This window comes from Mobula birostris, chromosome 22, assembly GCF_030028105.1.
Source record: "Mobula birostris isolate sMobBir1 chromosome 22, sMobBir1.hap1, whole genome shotgun sequence".
Classification (NCBI taxonomy): domain Eukaryota; kingdom Metazoa; phylum Chordata; class Chondrichthyes; order Myliobatiformes; family Myliobatidae; genus Mobula; species Mobula birostris.
In genome coordinates, this window is record NC_092391.1 from 20098993 (window position 1) to 20116308 (window position 17316).

A 17316-nucleotide genomic window follows, 5' to 3' on the forward strand; every position below is an offset into this window, starting at 1 on the left:
AAGTCAAGGCTGAATATCCTGAGATAGCCACGAAAGCACTGAAAACGTTGCTTCCATTTCCAACATCATATCTCTGCGAAGTGGAGTTTTCTGCAATGAATGCAATGAAAACTAAATTGAGGAATAGACTGGACATAAGGAACCCCCTTCGAGTATCGCTGTCTCCCATCACCCCTCGATGGGACCATCTTGTTGCAGGAAAACAAGCCCAGGGCTCCCACTGATTCAGTGATTTTGGTGTGTTGCAATGATTTTATATGTTCATATGGGGAAAATATGCGCTGTGTGTTTAATATCCAAACGTTACTTAAAATGATGATGCTATTGACTTGTAAGTGACTTATCAGTGGTCCCCAACCTCCGGGCCACGGACCGATATATTGCCGCGGAGAATGCAGTGGTGTAGCGGTGGCTGGAACGCACCAAGGACATATTTAAGAAAAAAGCTGAAATAAACAAGCTAATTAATTAGGTGCCACCCAGCATGTAATTAATTAGCTTGTTTATTTCAACTTTTTTCTTAAAGATGTGCTGGGTGCGTTCCGGCCACCGCTGCATTCTTCGCGGCAATGTATCAGTCCATGGCCCGGAGGTTTGGGACCACTGTTATAATTGACTTATCACTACATTCATGCAAGGAAAATATGCACTGTGTTTAATATTAAATTTGTTAGCTAAACCCCTTTAGAAATGAAATTGAGTGTATTAGCCACTTATAAGTGACTTATAGTTGACTTACCACCAATATTCTGGTCGTGATTAACACCCCCCGACCCCCCCAGGTCAGCCGGTCCGCAAGTTTTGTCAAAAAAGGTTGGGGACCCCTGTTATATGTAACTGGTTGTGCTGTCAGCTCTGGCCAAGTTACAAATGGCAAGTAGATTCACATAGAGAGCCTAAAGCTTTGGTTTTTGTACTTCTTACTTTGGGGTTACTTTCTGCACCCATGTTTGTTTCTACTTCCCGTCCTGACCTGTTGCACTTTGTTTTCCTTTCACTATCCCGTAACCACTGTTCTCTCATTTCTTTTTGACGTGACAGACTTGCCAACATTGAAGCCTTCCCTCCCTCTAATTAGTTTACAATCCTTTCTACTATCCTGTTTGCGCAAATCACCGGAGCACTAGTGCCTGATTTGTTCAGGTGATGCCTACCTCTGTGAAAGAGCTTCCTTGGAACTGGTGTCAGTGCCCCAGGAATCAGAACTTGTTTCTGACACTCCAATCAATGATCACTTCCACTTCCACTGCAGTCCACTGCTGACAATGCCTATGATGTGGTCTCTACAGTGGAGAACCAAATGCTGATTGGATGCTTTTCAGTCCACAAGAGCAACCCCAACTTTTAGTTGCTCTTCACTTCGATTCTCCCTCCTGCGTGTCTGTCGTCTCCTACATTTTTCCAATGAGACTAAATGTAGATTTGAGGAGCAGAGAACCATCTTTCATCTGAGCACTTACTCATCATCACTGTGATGTTTTGTAACTCCAAAACATTAAAAAAAAATTGAAAGAGAAAATAAAGGAGCTGGGTGATAACTTGTGTACATTCATTTCTACTTTAAGCGAGACATGCACATATCACGTGGCGTGTTGATGTATGCCATTTATGTACTTTTACATATAACCTGTTTCCTTAAGGTTGTTATAACGGGGGTAGTAGTGGAGATAAGCTCCCACTACCTACTAAATGCTCCCAATGACGTGCATTTCAAATAGCCTCTGACAATCAAGTCCAACTCCTGGCCTTCACGTGTGGCTTAGCTACTAAGCCCAGTAGAACTGTTTCTACTGACAGGAGAAGGAGAAAAGGCTACTGGTGCCTTAAAACCAGTGCTTCAGACAGATGGGGCTCATCAGCCGTGGTTGGCAGCTCATCTAGAAATTGATTCAAACCTCCGCTGCCTTGAAGGCTTTGGGAGTAGACCCTGAGGGGAAAAATCCACAGCTGGAGTCTCTAAGGCAGTCCTACATTGAGTTCACCGCTAACTAGCAGCTCCTGTGAAACTGCTGGTGCCAAACTATACTGGTCTCTGCAATTCCTTTGTGTTTATCAGATGTGTGGAGACTGGGAGCTTGCTATATGGACAACAGCTTGTTCTCCATATCGTACTGATCTGGCTTGGGTGTCTAGGCAACTAGGATGCAGCAGCCATGGTCGACCCTGAACAACAAAGGCTAAGAAGGCATATAACCTGCAATGTAGTATGTAAACAACAAAGAATGCTTAATCAAACAATATATTTACAATATTACTGAAATATTAAATACACATCAGTAATCTTCTACATTGCTCCAACAAAGTTAAATGTAGATTTGAGGAGCAGCATCTCATCTTCTATCTGACCACATTTTAACTCTTGAGACTTGATACTAAATTTATTAATTTCAGATAACCAGCCCCTTTTGTTTCTGCTGAATGTTTCATTTTTACTCATTTCTTTCTGTTGTCTTCTGCCTTGAACTGCTGGTAGTTAGTCATGGTTGCCTCGACAACTTTGCTTTGCACTCTTTCCTCTGCTGGGTTACAGTAAGGTTCAGTCTTTGCCACCGAGCGAGAGGGATGGGTATGAAAATCACTGGGTTTACCGCGCCCGATACTATCCCCTTAAACAGCCATGTGATGTGCATTGGCAGCAAAGTTGACTGGAGTTGCCGTGCGTCCCTGCAATTAACGTGTATGTCTGGGCGGCAAGGATTCCTGCTCCTTGGATTTGGTGCTGAGTGCCTTTAAGCATGAGGCATGACTTGAGGAGAGAGAAGCTGAAACTGGGGTGAAAGAGTACATAAGGACATGACGGCCTTCATTGTTTTGTCATACTTCCTGATGGACACCCATTGGCTACTTTATTAGATACACCTCGTTAACACAAACGTCTGATTAGTTAATCAAGTGGCCGCAACTTAATGCATTAAAACATGCAGGCATGGTCAAGAGGTTCGGTTGTTGTTCAGACCGAACATCAGAAATATGATCTAAGTGACTTTGATTGTTGGTGCCAGATGGGGTGATTTGAGCATCTCAGAAACTGCTGATCTCCTGAAATTTTCATGTATAACAGCCTCTAGAGTTTAGAAAATGGAGCAAAAACAAGAAAAAAAATCTAGTAAGGTCAGTTCTGTGGGTATTGCAGGAGATAACTAATAAAGTGACCATTGATTGAGTGCGTGTGTGTACCTGTGTGTATGTGTATATTGATATGGAGAGCAAGCTGTTGCCCATGTAGCAAGCTCCTCTTCTCCACTCATCTGATGAACCCAAAGGAACGGCGAAGACTGATGCAGTTTGGTACGAGCAGTGTTGCAGAAGTTTCTGGTCACCATTGAACTCAATGTAGGACTGCCTTAGGAACTCCAACTCTAGATTTATCCCTTGGGGTTTACTCCCGAAGTCTTCCCCATGAGTGGGTTATAGCTGCAACGCAGTGGAAGTTTGAGATCAGAGTTTTCCTTCTTCTAGATGAGCTGCCAGCCATGGCTGATGAGCCCCACATGCCTGAAGCAAATCATTTTAAGGCACCAGTAACCAGCCTTTGCCCCTTTTTAGTAGAAACAGTTCTGCCGGGCTTAGTAGCAAAGCCATACTTGAAGGTCAGGAGCTGGACTTGGTTGTCAGAGGCTATTTGAGTCGCACGCCATTGGAAGCATTTAATAGATATTGGGAACTTGTCCCCATTACCACCCCCAGCTGTAACAACCTTAAAGAACCATGTTACATATATCATGGGTATAGCCTAGTTAAAATTGTTACTGTAGCAGTCTAAAATCTAATGTCATGTCTTAAGAAACTGACTAAGGAACAACTGACCCAAAAATTCTTTGCTTTGAATGAATTTTAGTTCAAACAATATTGTAGCAACATCTGAACATATGGCAGAGAGTGTTAAGAATATAAGAAACACATCTAGATATTGATAGAAATAGCCTACTTGTTTAGTTTCTCACTGAAATCATGGAGCATGCTCAGACAGACTCTATCATTGTCTGCTCAGTTCAAGAAACCTGCGATTCTTCATAACTTTGAGAGTCATAGTCATACTTTATTGATCCCGGGGGAAATTGGTTAAAAGGAGCTAAGTATGTGCTGCTATTTATCTACCTCAATCAAGCGATCTCCATGGGAGAGTTGATTTACTTGAATTTAATTGGCCAATTTCTGAAAAGAATGTATTGATCTTAAGAGAGATGAGTTTTGGCGGTTTTTGAGCAGAAGGAATGCTAATTGAAACATATCAATTCCAAATTTCCATCGTCCAGTGCCATTAGAAAGAGGAGAAAAGCATCTTCTCCTCTAGGGTATTGTTGGTGATGCATGAACTTGTATTTCTAAACCAAATTATGTGCTTGGTCTTAATAAGATGTGTTTAGCCAGGCTCAGATTAGGTTGTCTGGTCTCTGCTGGGTGGCAATGACCGGCTAAGAAGTGCTAGAAAAGTACAACTCACCCATCAGAAACTCCCGCGGATGAAAGAATACATTGGTGTCAGAACTTGTAGAAAAGCAAACATGAGTGCAGCCCTGCGTATTTCAAGAGTTGGATAAGTCCCTTATTTAACTTGATCGGTGATTGGGTATGAATTATGGAATCATATTGGCCCAAAGTTCCTCTGCCACCACTTTGAAAGACCAGTCCAGTTGACTTTCCAAATCACCCTGCAAAATTTCCTTCGCAGATTTCATTTTGAAACTGACAATTTCATTACCCTTTTCAGATCCTGCTTATTAATGTCACAAATTCTCTCCCTCTTCCCCCCACGCCAATTATTTTATTTCTCTGCTGGTTAGCAGCCCTCTCGCCGGTGACCTAAGCCTCTGATATGTTTTGATTCTAGACAAACAAATAGGGGAGCAGCATGCACATCAGTCACTGATATCCATTTGAACACGACACGACACAACCAACTGCGACTTCAGTGCAGAAGTAACTTGCACCAATGCGACCCAATCAATATATTGCTCATTGTTACCTCTCTTGGTTGTTAAAACATTTTCCACTCTTATCGGCAGTCTTTGTTATTTTGAACCTGCTTATTATATTTCTCTTAACCTTCCCTAATTGATGGATGTCAGCCCATTTTGCTAGTCTTACCATGTCCCTAACCCCTGGCATCATTTCATTAAGTTTTAGTTTACATTCATTCAAGAGATGTGACCTTAACAGGCCGAGCCAGCATTTAATTGCCTCTCGCTCACTGCCTTTGAGAATGCAGCACTTGAGATGTGGTTATCCACAATGCTATTAGGGAGACAGTTCCAGGACTAGACCCAGTGGCAGTGGAGGAACAGTGATATGTTTTCCAGCTGGAATTGTGTGTGGCCTGGAGGCTAACCTCCTAGTGTGGTGTCCCCATGCCTTTGCTGCCCTTGTCCTTCTCTAGATGGTAGATGTTGTGGGTTTGGAAGATGACGTCTAGGGAGTCTTAGAGATTTGCTGCAGAGTGGACTGCTGCTATTACGAGTGATTCATTGTGGACTGGATGCTTAACAAGTGGCTTTCTGTGTCCTGCAATATGTTGAGCTTCTTGAGTGTCCTGATGGCCTTCTTGATGTTCTTCCTAAAGCAACTCTCCAGCCCAGCCACTGTTTCAGCATAACTTTCTTTTTGCTTTTAATTTTTAAATAGATGACACGTTCTCCTACAAATGGCTTTGCTTGCCTAAGGTCTTGCTGCTTTTCTCCTTGGATGTTGACTGTACTGGTGAGGTCACATTGATTACCTATGTTTCATTGTCCCTGGAAGCTGATGGTGGAAATTAGAATTAGAATTGGTTTGTTATTGTCACTTGTCCTGTGATACAGTAAAAATCTCGTCTTGCATACTGCTCATCCAGATCAAGTCAATGAGATGGAACAAAGTAAAGCAATAACAATGTTTTACCTTGCTCTATCTCATTTGTATTATTTATTTGCATAATTTGTCCTTTGTACATTAGTTCTTATCGGTCTTTGTATGTAGTTTTTTAATAACTTGTAACAATAGGGTACAGGCAATGACTGATCTGGAGTTGGGAGGGAGATCAAGAAGGTTTTCCCATAATCCCTAGATCCATGTTAGAGCCACATGTGCTTCCGAGTGAAGCTTGCTGTAGATTTAATGATCACTGACTTTGTCTCTTGTCCAGAAGGAAGTCCATTGAATAATTTCCTTCATCAGTCATGATGGAGGGTACAATCTCGAAGTGTTGACATTTCCTTCCCCTCATGTATGCTGAATGACCCGCTGTGTCCCTCGAGCAGATTGGCTGTTGCTCCAGATTCCAGCATCAGCAGACTCTTCTGTCTCTGCTCATGAAGTCTTACTTTGCTTAAGTTACCACTGTCCCTTAATTATAATAGCACTGTGATTTTTGGAACAGTTTTAATGACTGAATTGGAAAGGTCAGGTGTGGACCGAATCGACACAGCAAGGCCTGGGTATGAGTGCAAGGAATGGCCTGCTGTTTGGCCGATTTCAGCACCGGGCCAGATTGAAGAGGACAGGGTGTCGGGGCCAGAGGCAAGGGACAGACCAGTTCACCTTACTGCTTCATGAGGTTTATTTGTCTCTGCATTAAACTTCAGGTTGCTGCTCTGCGAGGTTAACCCGGCTCTGCACTGAGCTGAGTCTGTGGCCTGCAACTACCGTACTTTTGTGAACTTCAGTTCAGAGTGCTACTTGCTTACTTTTTATTGTTTGCATGATTTGTTTCTTTTTTTTTTTCTCTCTGCACATTGGGTGATCAATGGAATTCATTTGTTTTTATGGGTTCTACTGGGTTTATTTGTCTGGTGGCTGCCTGTGAGACTCACCTCCTCAAGCTTGTATAATGTGTGTGAACTTTGATAATAAATGTACTTGGAACTTTGAGGATGTTCTGAAGTTGATCACACAGTTGATTGTGGGATATTTTCATTGGGAGAGTGACTTAATGACATTTCTTTTCTGACAAAGAAATGAGAACAATTTGGCTCATCTCCAGGATGCTCTCAATTGTAGGCGCCAAATTTGAATATTGGGCTGTAACCTCTTTAAAGATCTGTTTAAAGAATGAGTGGGAGGTTCAAGTTCTTCTTGTCACCTGGACCCCAATGTTAGACTGAAATCACTCTCTGTAGCGATCCAATTTCTTTTGGTTTTGACTGTTTTCTGCGAGGTTGTGCACAGAGACAAGCTGTCGCTAGGTAGACTCCACCTGTGACCCAGTGTGAAGCCATTCATTCAGGCTAATTATAATTTCTCTGTGGCCTTCTGGGAAATTCTTGGCTGTTTTGTTTTCTGTATTGAATGGCACACTGTCTTGGGAGTACTTGGAAGCATAGGTAATATCAATGTGAAGCTCTAAATCTTGACAGAAGGGTTTATTGTAATGTTAGTCTGTGTAGGGTTACTGGTAGCTATTACTGCATTGCTCTTCAGAAGACAGTGATGAGTTTTCTTCTTGAATTCTGGTGATCTGACTGAGGAAGTGACGCAGGGGCAGGATTTCAGATTTCTGTATCACTGAGCTTGATTCTGGTGAAGGTGTAACGTGTACAAAAAGAACAGGTTGCACCTGAACCTGAGGGGGACCAATATCCTTGTGGGCAGGTTTGCTAGAGCTGTTGGGGAGGATTTGAATTGATTTGGCAGGGGGATGAGAACCTGAGTGACAGGGCTGAGGATGGGCAGTGGGTATACAAGTAGATGCAGTGTGCAGTGAGAATGTGAGGAGGGACAGGCAGATTGGAGGGCAAAATTGCAGTCTGGGATGAGTTGAAGTGGGCAAAATTGAAAAGGATGACGAATACAGGACTGAAGATGTTACATTTGAATGCATGCAGTATACCGAATAAGATAGATGATCTTGTTAGATCTAAGTTAGAGATTGACAGTTATAATGTTGTGGGCATCACTGAAACGTGGCTGAAAGAAGATGATAGTTGGGAGCTGAATATCCAAGGATACAGACTATATCGAAAGGATAGGCAGAGTGGATAGAGTGGCTCTGTTAAAATTCCAATCAAATTCTTAGAGGTGACTTAGGATCAAAAGATGTAGAATCCTTGTGGATAGAGTAAAGATACTGCAAGGGTAAAAACTGCCTAATGGGAGATACATACAGGCCTCTGAACAGCAGCCAAGATGTGGGATATAAGTTACAACGGGAGATAGAAAATGCATGTCTAAAGGACAATGTTATGATAGCAATGGGGGATTTCAATACACAGGTAGATTGGTGGGGGGGGGGGGGTAGAATTAGGTTGGTGCTGGATCCTAAGAGAGTGAATTTGTAGAATGCCTATGAGATGCCTTTTAAGTATAGCTTGTGGTTGAGCCCACTAGGGGAAAGGCAGTTCTGGATTGCGTGTTCTGTAATGAAGCAGGTTTGATGAAGGTAGAGGAACCTCTAGGAAGCAGTGACCATAATATGATAGAAATCACCCTGCAGTTTGAGAGGGAGAAAATAAAATCAGGTGTATCAGTATTACAGTGAAGTAAAGAGAATTACAGGGGCATGAGAGAGGGGACTGGCCAAAACTGATTGGAAGGGAACACTAGCAGAGATGACGGCAGAACAGCAATGGCTGGAGTTTCTGGGGGCAATTTCAAAGGTGCGGGATAGAATCATCCCAAGAAGTATTCTAAAGGAAGGATGAGACCAGGGGTGGCTGGCTAGCAGGAGACAAAGGGTAAGAATAAAAGGGGCTTATTCTGATTGGTTGTCAGTGACTAGCAGTGTTCTGCAAGTGTTAGCACCTCTTTTTACATAATATGTCAATGATTTGAATGATGGGATTGATGCTTTGTGGCCAAGTTTGTGAATGATATGAAGACGGGTGGAAGGGCAGATAAAGTTGAAGAAGAAGTGACTGCAGAAGTGTCTGAGATTGGAAGAATGAGCAGAGAAGAAACAGGAGCTGCAAAGCAACTTGGGAGCCCTCGTGCAGGATTCCAGAAAGGTTAACTTGAGGCAAAGGCAATGTTGGCATTCATTTTGAGAGGATGAGAATATAAGAGCAAAGATATAAAGTCTCAGCATTACAAGACCGTGGTCAGACTGCGCTTGGAGTTTTGTGAGCAGTTTTGGGCCCCTTATCTAAGGAAGGACATGGTGACATTGGAGAGGTCCGGAGGATGTTCCATGAATGATTCCAGGAATGCAAGGGTTAATGCATGAGGAGTGTGTGATGTTTCTGGGCCTGTACTCGCTAGAGTTTAGAAGAATGAGGGTGGATCTCATTGAAACCTTTTGAATATTGAAAGGCCTATAAAGAGTGGACATGGAGAGGATGTTTCCTATGGTGGGTGAGTATAGGACTAGACGGCACAGCCTCACTTTAGAGGGATATCCATTTAGAACAGAGATGAGGAGGAATTTTTTTAGTCAGAGGGTGGTGAATAGGTGGAATGCACTGCCACTCACAACTGTGGAGGCCAAATCATTGAGTATACTTAAAGCTGAGGTTGAGAGTTTCTTGATTAGTCAGGGTGTCAAAGGTAAGGGAAGGCAGGGGAATGGGGTTGAGGGGGATAAAAATATTGCATGATGGAATGGTGGAGCAGACTCGATGGGCCAAATAGCCTAATTCTGCTTCTAGGTCTTATGGTCTAATCCACGGTGAGGCAGCTCCTCATGTGCTGTTCAGTAGGGAGTGCTGTGATTTTTGAGCCAGTGATGGCTGAAGAGTTTCAACGCAGAGGAGTCTTTGCAGGTAGAACTCAATTGGATTTATAAAGTATTGTAAAAGGATATTTCCTTCAAGGCTTCCTAGATCATTCTACTGTTACTTGTTTAGTTTTGAAGTTGACTCGGGTGTATCTTGTCTGCAGCAGAGTCCTTTCCCATCAGAAACAATTGAAGTAAATGCTAGTTTGGCTGTCTGGCAGCTTGGATAGTGGGAGGAGACCAGTTGGAAAGGTGTGCCCCTCAGGACTCGGGTATGGCACACACACAATGCCAAAGGAACTCAGCAGGTCAGGCAGCATCAATGAAAGAGAGTAAACAGTTGATGTTTCGGGCTGAGACCCTTCATCAGGACTATGGGAAGATTTAAACTTCTTCAGGGTAGGCATCCTGGGAAGAGTGTAGTGGTCCAATCACAAACGAGAGAAAACCTGCAGATGCTGGAAATCCAAACAACACACACACAATGCTGGAGGAACTCAGCAGGTCAAGCAGCATCTATGGAAAACCTTACCGTCGACATTTTGGGCTGGGACCCTTCATCAGGCCTCGGCCCGAAACGTCGACCTAACTTTTTTCCATAGATGCTGCCAGACCTACTGAGTTCCTCCAGGACTAGAGAGTGTTGCATTTTTAAAAAATCTATACCTTTTCCCTTTCATATGCTGGCTACCATTTGCCCAACCTGCCTCTGTCCCTCCCTCGCAGTTAAAGTGTGCACATTCCAGCAGGGCCAGCTGAGCTCTCCATTTCCCTGTTTATTAAAAGCTGAGGGAAGAGGGCTTGTGATGTGATTTTGATGTGTCATCCTCCACGTCTCTGCAGGTTCCAGTATCACCCTGTGGCATTGTGCCTGGAGTTGTGCAGATTTTCTGTGGTTAAGCCTGAATTACTCGGGCACCTTCCTGCATTTTAAGCCACAATTATTGTAGTAGTGAACCACAAAAGGGAGCACATGAGTGATAAGTCTATTGGTTCTAAGGAATGTAACAGAATGATACTGAAAGCATTAACTATGAGTGTAACAATGAAAAAGCATTGCACGGTTTACTTTTTGTAAGTATTTTTTATTATAAATTTTATTTTGATATATAAAAAGCTCTTCATGAATAAATTGAGTATAACAAATTTATAATTTCCTTTAAGAACCTGGAATTGGATTTTTGTTTTTACCATTTCCAAACACCTTGCCTGCCTCTGTAGCTATGTGTCTTTAAAAGAGTCCAGTCTTCCATGAGGAAGATCCAACTGGAAACATCGAACCTGCCTCTGATGTTCTTTGAGCTCTCCCTTGTGCTCATGTAAAAAGTTAAATGTACCTGGTGTCTGGGATAGAAAGGACTACTCACTAACTGGTGGATTGAGACCAGTTAGGGAGTCCATTGAAATTCCCCAGGCTAGCCATGTTACAGAGCTGAGAGATTTTCCCCCTCTTCTCCCAAGACACCCCCATTGTCGACAGAACAGTTTGTAATGGCGTCCAAATGATTGAGCACTTTGGGAGAAGCCAAATTCTCCACAGATGCCTTTGATTTCAGTAAAGTTCATTGGAAATAGCATGGATGAAAGACCTGCTTCAGAGAATCTGTTAAAACGTGAATGTTATGAAACAGCAATGAGCCAAAGAGTCTTTCCACTCCAGTTTTTCTTCCCGGCATTCGCCTGGAGATGGGAATCCATGTTGTCATGTACAAGCGGATCCCCAGGCCCCTTCATTGAACCAGACAGCTTGGAAGGAGGCTGTTCCACCCATTAAGCTTCTGACCGCTTTCTAAAAAGACCATCTGCCCCTTCCTCCTGTTCATTTCATATAATCCGCCCAATGTTCCTTATTTTTCTTCACATACTTGCCCTGTTTCCTTTGTTGAAAGTTAAAACCTATTCCCCGCTCTGTCTGCCTGTGCATTTGAGACCTCTACAGTTCACTATCTCAGCAGAACTTTTAGTTTTACACTCCCTTTGGTCAACGGTCTTCAATTGGTGCCTCTCTTATTTCCAATACTTAAATCCTAGGGCAAGATGTAGAGAAACTTCAAAACCAAATTAAGTACTTAAACCACCAAGATTTCAGTTCCCTTGCTTTTTCTCTGCTTTTATCTTTGTGCTAGTGTATTCCGCGCTGTGATAACCCTTGCTTTGCTGTTTGTATATCTATAATCCTCCGTGTGGGTGTCTCTCTCTATCCTTCTCTTCCCCTCCCCCTCCATCTGTGAGCTGTTTAAGTAACCAGCTTACAGCAAGGGCCAGCTGTCTACCACCCTGCTTTCCTATAGTGATTTGGGGGGCTGCCCCATCTGCCTCTCAGTTACTTTTCACATTAGCTCTTGGTGGTAGAGGGAAAAAAACGATGCATCTGGTTAACAGCAATCAAAAGCAAGGTACCCTGGAGATGAACGCAAACATAAATCAACTTTGTTCAGTGGTAATCAAGATGGACACACAGTGTGAGATTTATTACCAAAGGATTTGAATTTAATATGTGCCTTCCCCAATATTATCAGAATTCTTCACGTTCAGATTTGAAGTTTATATCTTTCTGCAATGTAGACAGAACCGTACAGAACAGCTCTCATTCAATGCAGCAGAATGTACCAGATGGCTTCGAGAGTGATGTCAAACTTGATTCTGAGCCACGTTGCGATATTTTTGGTTCAATAATTGAATATTTGTGCATCTCTCGGTATCAGTCCTAGCATGTGGCCAGAGGCTGAGCTGTCAACTGGACGACTTTCATTTGAACCAGTGACTCACAACTAAGCTGCAGTATCTGGTAAAAGAATGTATTTTGGTCATACAATCTTCACTATACCTCATTATACACTATAGAAGTGGAGTTTTGGTGCATCTTGTAGTGAGGGAGAGATTGGAGAGTTTAAGGAATGAATTCAAAGCTTCTGTTAATTTTCTGTTGCCTTGGCTTCATTGGCAATGCCTTTCCTTATTTCGCTGGAAAGCGTGGTGGTGACCACCCTCCAGAAGCTCCATACTCCTTCACCCATCACCCAGGACATGCCCTCTTCTCATTGCTACCACCAAGGAGGAGCTACAGGAGCCTGAAGACACACACTCAGTGTTTCAGGAACAGCTTCTTCCCCTCTACTGTCAGATTCCTGAGTGGACAATGAACCCATGAATACTACTTCAGTAATTTTCCTCTCTTTGCACTACTTATTAATTTAATTTTCTTTTTTTAATGTATACGGTAATTTGTAGTTATTATGTATTGCAATGTGCTGCTGCTGTAAAGCAACACATTTCATGACATATGCCAGTGATATTCAGTCTGATTCTAATAGTTGTGGGAAATGGTGCTAATTCGTAAGCAATTCCAGGGTTAGACCAGCAAATTGTTCTCATCTCTATTGTAAATGTATGCCTGTCTATTCTGAGGTTGCACCCCCTGATCCTAGACTCCCCCACTATAGGAAACATCCTCGCCCCATCCACTCTATCTAGGCCTTTCAATATTCAAAAGGTTTCAATGATATTCCCTCCCTTCCCCCCAGTTATTCTAATTTTCAGTGACTCTTGGCCCAGGGCCATCAAACGTTCTTCATATGATTAGCTTTTCATTCCCGGATTCATTTTCATGAACGTTCTCTGAACCTTCTCCAACGTCAGCACATCCTTTCTTCGATAAGGAGTCCACAATACATCAAATGAGACCTCGCCAGTGCTTTATAAATCCTCAGCATTACATCCTTGTTTTTATATTCTAGCTCTCTTTGAAATGAATGCTAACACTATATTTGCCTTTCTCTCCACTGACTCAACCTGTAAGTTAACATTGAGGGAATCTAGCATGGGGACTCCAAGTTTTGCACTTCCAATTTTTCCCCATTTAGAAACTATCCTACACTTTTATTCCTTTGACCAAAGTGCATGGCCATACACTTCCCAGCACTGTGTTGCATTTGCTACTTCTTGGCTCAGTCTCCCAGTCTGTCTAGGTCCTTCTGTAGCCTTCCTGCTTCTCAACACAACTTGCCACTTCACCTATCATCTGCAAACTTGGCCACAAAGCCATTAATTCTGTCATCTAGATTATCAGTAGACAATGTGAAAAGAAGCGGTCCCAACACAGACCCCACTGGTTATCAGCAGCAAACTAAAAAAGGCTCCCTTTATTCCCACTCTCTCCCTCCTGCCCATCAGCCGATGCTTTATCTATGCTAGTATCTTCCCTGTAATACCATGAGCTCTTAATTTGTTAAGCAGCCTCTCGTGCGGCACCTTGTCAAAGACCTTTTGAAAATCCAATTAAACAACATCCACTGATTTTCCTTTGTCTATCCTGCTTTATATCCTCAAAAAAAATACCAAAAGATTTGTCAAGCAAGATTTTCCCTTGAGGAAACCACGCTTACTTTGGCCTATTTTGTGTTTTCAAGTACCCTGAAACTTTATATTTTATAATCGACTCCAGCATCTTTCCAACCACTGAGGTCAGGTTAAATGGCCTATAATTTCCCTTCTACTGCCTCCTTCCCTTGAAGAGTGGAGTGGCATTTGCAATTTTCTAATCCCCTGGAACCATGCCAGGAGCTAGTGATTCTTGAAAGTTAATTACCAATGCCTCTACAATCTCTTCAGCGACCCCTTTCAGAATCCTGGGGTGTAGTCCATCTGGTCCAGGTGACTTGTCTATCTTAAGACCTTTCAGTTTCCCAAGCACTTTCTCCCAAGCAATAACAACTGCACTGACTTTTGCTCCCTAACACTCTCAAACTTCCAGCATACTGCTGTTATCTTCCACAGTGAAGACTGATGCAAAATACTTGTTCAGTCTGTCTGCTATTTCCTTCTCCCCCATTGCTACCTCTCCATCATCATTTTCCAGTGGTCTGATAGCTACTCTTGCCTCTCTTTTATTCTTTATATCTGGAAAAAAAAAGTTCCTAAATCAAATCTGGTTCATTGCATAGCACCCAGTCCAGAATTGCCTTTCCTTTTGTGAGCTCAACCACAAGCTGCTCTAAAACACATTCTCATAGGCATTCTACAAATTCTCTCTCTTGGGATCTAAAATCAGCACCAGCATGATTTTCCCAATCTACCTTCATATTGAAATCCCCTACGACTATTGTAGCATTGCCCTTTTGACGTTCATCTTCTATCTCCCATTGTAGTTTGTAGCCCACAACCTGGCTACTGTCTAGAGGCCTGTATATAACTCTTTTCAGGGGCTTTTTACACTGCAGTTCCTTAACGCTACTCACAACAATTCTGCATCTTTCAATCCTGTGTCACCTCTTTCTAAAGATTTCACTTCATTTTTTACCAACAGAGCCAGCCCACCCCCTTTGCCTACCTGCCTGGCTTTTCCATACAAAGTATATCCATGGACGTTTAGCTCTTAACTATAATCTAATTTCAGCCATGACTCAGAGATACCCACAGCATCATACCTGCCAGTCTATACAGTAACTGTTGCTACAAGATCACGTACCTTAATTCGGATTTTGCATATATTCAAATATAGCACTTTCAGTTCTGTATTTGTCACCCTTTTCGATTTTGTTCCCGTTACACTGCAACTCATCCCACTGACTGCAATCTTGCCCTATCATCTGCCTGGCCTTTCTGACATTCTCAATCCATACCACCTCTGCTTGTATACCAATGGCCCCATCCTCAGCCCTATCACTCTGTTTCCCATTCCCCTATGCCAGATTAGTTTAAACCCTCCCAAGCAGTACTAGCAAACCTGCCCGCAAGGATTTTGATCACCCTCAGGTTTAAGTGTAACACACCCCTTTTGGACAGGTCAAACTTTCCCCAAAAGGGATCCCAACGATCAAGAAATCTGAAACCCTGCCCCCTTCACCAGTTCATCAGACACACATTCTTCTACCAAATCATCCTATTCGTACCCTCACTGTCATGGGACACAGGCAGCAATCCAGAGATTACTACCTTGGAGTCCTGCATTTCAGCTTTCTACCTAGCTCCCTAAATTCTCTCTTCAGGATCCTCACTCTGCTTACCTCTGTCATTGGTGCCAATATGTACCAAGACTTCTGGTTGCTCACCACCACCGTCTCCCCCCCACCCCAGAGTGCTGTGGATCCGATCCGAGACCTTTCCTTCCTTCCTCTTTACAGTCAGCTCTCTTTAAACCTTTACAACAGGAAGCCTTCATTAGAGGATAGAAGGATAGCCCAGTAACTTGCAGTTTTCCTGCATAAGCTGCTTGTACCGAAACAGCATTTATACAGGAGTTGTAACGCTTCAAAGCATGATTGGTGGAGATAGTAATTCATGTGACCAGTGTGATGAATAACTGCTCCAAACTCCGGCTTTCAGGACCTCTGCTCTTTCAACAATCCACTGGCTCTCCTCCATCGCTACTCTCCCCCATGAACATTAAGGGATGCCGAGCTAGGAACCATTCGGACATCAGTCATGAAGTCATAGAGCACTACAGAACAAATATAAGCCCTTCAGCCCATCTAGTCCATGCTGAACTATTCTGCCTAGTCCCATCAATCTGCACCTGTACCGTAGCCTTCATTATCCATCGCACCCATGTACTTATCCAAACTTCTCTGAAATGTTGCAATTGAACCTGTATGCACCACATCCCCAGCAGTTCGTTCCACACTTGCACCATCCTCTGAGTGAAGAAGTACCCCCCTCAGATTCTCCTGAAATATTTCACCTTTCACCCTTAACCTATGACCTCTAGTTCTAATTTCACTCAACCTCAGGGGAACAAGCCTGATTGCATTAACCCTATCTGTGCCCCTCATGTTTCAAGCTCATATGTCTATCAAGAACCAACTAGCACACTAAATGACAGGGACTCTAACTTGGATGGGAGAGGCTGATAGTTACATTTTATCTTGGGCAACTAGTTCCCCATCTTTCCACTTCTGTAACTTGCTTTGGAAACTAGTCAGATTCTCGAACCATCTGTCTCTTTCTCCTCTGAAGCCAGCCAGTCATTTTGGGTGAGATCCGGGGCTTTAGCCTGTCCCAGTATCCTAACAGTTTATGGCCCAAACAGTGAGTGCAGTTGGACTGTTTGATGGTGGAAAACATTATTTGTTTCTCTGCACAGGCCTGACAACCACAACAGAATTTTCTCAGAAAGAGAGAATGACCTGATAGAGCTGTGTAAGATCATGAGGGGCACTGGCAGGGTGAAAGGAGGTGTTAAAAACAGGAGAGCACAGGTTGAAGATCAGAAGTTGGAGGTTTATAAAGGACAGCTTCTTCACTCAGTAGGTAGAGGGTATTTGGAATGAGCTACCAGAATTGTTGGCTGAAGAAGAGACAATAGTGAAATTTGAGAGCCAACAAGATATGTTTGGGAGAGAGCTAAAGGGCTATGGGGTAAATGTAAGCAGGTGGGACTAGCTTGCTGGGCAACATGATCGGCATGGAGGAGTTGGGTTGAAGAACCCATTTCCATGCTGTGTGACTCTCTGTGGGGGTCAGGGGTCAGGGGACAGTGGTCAACATTGGGAACCTGACCTTGCTGAGCATGGAGGCCTTGTTGAAGTAGTTGAGGTTGGCATTCCTGATTTCAGTGAAGCTGGAGTCCTCCTGATGTGAATCGGACCTGCTCATGGATAACAGTGTATATAATTCCTGGTTTAGTGCTGTACTTGTGTACTGCTCTGATGTGAGTTTATGGGACTACCCATGAAACCCAGGGTCATTGATTC

General features: G+C 43.1%; 1 protein-coding gene across 1 annotated transcript in view; it reads left to right on the forward strand.

Annotated features, from left to right (window-relative positions):
- The window catches only part of LOC140186239 (dynamin-1), a 229108-nt gene that overhangs the window by 18456 nt on the left and 193336 nt on the right, over positions 1-17316 (forward strand). The gene's annotated exons all lie outside the window — the stretch shown is intronic.